Consider the following 2,541-nt stretch of genomic DNA (forward strand, 5'->3'; position numbering starts at 1 on the left):
GTAGTGTGATTTGTGTGGAGCGAAACCAGAGTTGTGATCATATTTACATAAGGACCATAAAAGGGGACTATACAAACAAGGTCTATGTACTTTAGGCCTAAGTCTATTTACATAGTAGCTCTTATCAACTCTTAAGTAAACAAAGTTTGTTTACATAGACTAAAAATAAACAAATCACCCAAGTTACATAATGTACAAACTGATCCAAAATGAGTAAAAACTGAGTAAAAAAAAGGGGGAGATTGATAGATTGATTGTTGGTTGCTTAACGTCCAGTGGTAAATATTTCATGCATATTCAGGGCAATAACAAGTTAACAATAAAAAAAGGGAAAAAACTCTCTTGTTTGTTTGTTGTTTTTTTTTACTATCATATTTCTTTATTGAGATCGTCTCTTATATTTTATTTGAATCGAAAAACACAAAAAATATTATGTATATTTTTTCTCCGGAAAATAAAACACACTCCCACCCGAAACTGATATAGTTACCGCCATTTTGAAATTGTGAAAAATGAAAATGTTGCAAACAGTAGTTATCGGATTATGTGTTATTGTTGGAGTTTTAACCAAGGTTATACCCATCACAAATATTTGTGAGAGTCAGGATGGCAGTACATCTCCCTGCAAGAACTAAACAACATTCGAGAGATTCGGTTTGAAAGATTTTTCCAACCATCAACACTTTTCATTGAGAATGCCAAACAATTACGTCAAATTATCATACAATCAGGATCTACGCAGTGTGAGGATATTTCTTGCGACAACCCAAAAGAATTGATATCAATAGCAGGCATCCCTTGTCAAGTAAGTTGTAGACTGGATTTTATTTGAGTGTATTTTTTTGTAATCAATTTATGTTTTGAAACGCTCCCCTTTAATTTCCATAATAAGCAATTGATCAACTAATCACCAAAGAATAAAAACCAAGAACTGCAAAGGGCCATCATAAAGGTGATAATGAAACAAGTTATCATCAACATTACAACCAAAACAGCATTAAGTTAATATACTTAATTTTTTTATAGATATTTAATAAAAGTATTTCAAATGTGAAATTAAATTACAACTATAATTTACATTGTATCAGAATTTAAAAGAAAAGTTTTTTAGTTTTTTTATTCCTTCTTTTTCAGTCATCCAAATTCACAACCTCCAGCATCACTTATACAACATCAGAACCTGCTTCCTCCCATCAGGTATGAGTATATCCTACAAATAAAATAATTTCTTTTATAGATAATGATATCTTTTAGTATGTACATATGTAAATAAGATATAAAATAATTTCTTTTATAGATAATGATATCTTTTAGTATGTACATGTAAATAAGATAATAAAACAAAAAATATATTATTGAAACAAAATGGTATAATGATTTTTTAAATTACAGACAGAAAGACCAATTACTTCCACTACCAGCACACCACCATCAACTTTGTCTTTACAAAGTGTTCTCTTGGTTGTTTTTGGTGAGTTTTAATAGAACATAACTATTTTTAATATGTTTAATACATGTATGAAATGAAATTTAAAACAACTAAGCATTACAAAGTGTTATCTTGGTTGTTTTTGGTGAGTTTTAATAGAACATAAATATTTTTAATATGTTTAATACATGTATGAAATGACATTTAAAACAACTAAATAGGATTAAACTTTTGGTAAACAATTTAACCACCAACCCTATAATTTTAGTAGACAATTGTATATCTTAGTGGTTGATTATATAAATAAGCAATCAAAGAGAGTGGAGAGAGAGTTGTATTTTAATGAATTGATAGAATGAATGGAAGTCAACACCATGTTCAACAATACATTTGTACTATATATATAGCTACAACCAATTTGGGTAGACAACTGGTAAACCTGACCACTTTCAGCTAAAGGTTGAATTTATTTATTTTTAACAATGCAAGGTGAACTACCTTAACCATTAGAAAACTTAGACTTCTCAGTTACATTTTTTTTTTTTTGTGTGTATGTTGAAATAAAATATGAAAATTTTATAATAAAAATTTAAAAGAAAAGATAGATTTTAAAATTGTCTTTTTTTTGCATTGCAGCTTCCCTAGCTATATTCGTTGGAATCCTTTTCACCATACACTTTGTAAGGAAATATTTACAAAAAAAATCAACTAGACCACATTCTACACTAGACCAAGTTGTAATATCAAACTTTATTAATTCATCAAATTCCAGTATAGAACTTTTTAATTTAGAAAAGATAGACAGTATAAAAGAAACCGAATAAAAGAGGGACGAAAGACACCAAAGGGACAGTCAAACTCGTAAATCTAAAACAAACTGACAACGCCATGGCTAAAAATGAAAAAGACAAACAGAAAAACAATAGTACACATGACACAACATAGAAAACTAAAGAATAAACAACACGAACCCCACCAAAAACTAGGGGTATAATAACTTTATTTTGCAGAAATTATTCTCTGTGCTTTATATGCATTCAGACCACAACTTGCTAATAATATACAAAGATTTTACGAACTTCTATTCCCAAATCGACCACTCCGACATCAAC

At 29.0% G+C, this 2,541-nt stretch overlaps 1 long non-coding RNA gene across 1 annotated transcript; it reads left to right on the top strand.

The window, feature by feature from the left end:
* Positions 1–803: 803 nt before the first annotated feature.
* On the top strand, positions 804–2,220 carry LOC134719699 (uncharacterized). Its single transcript, XR_010107669.1, has 3 exons — positions 804–1,197; positions 1,393–1,471; positions 2,066–2,220. It is a non-coding gene; the product is annotated as an uncharacterized LOC134719699 (long non-coding RNA).
* The last annotated feature ends 321 nt before the right edge of the window (positions 2,221–2,541 follow it).

Source organism: Mytilus trossulus, chromosome 5, assembly GCF_036588685.1.
Source record: "Mytilus trossulus isolate FHL-02 chromosome 5, PNRI_Mtr1.1.1.hap1, whole genome shotgun sequence".
Classification (NCBI taxonomy): Eukaryota; Metazoa; Mollusca; class Bivalvia; order Mytilida; family Mytilidae; genus Mytilus; species Mytilus trossulus.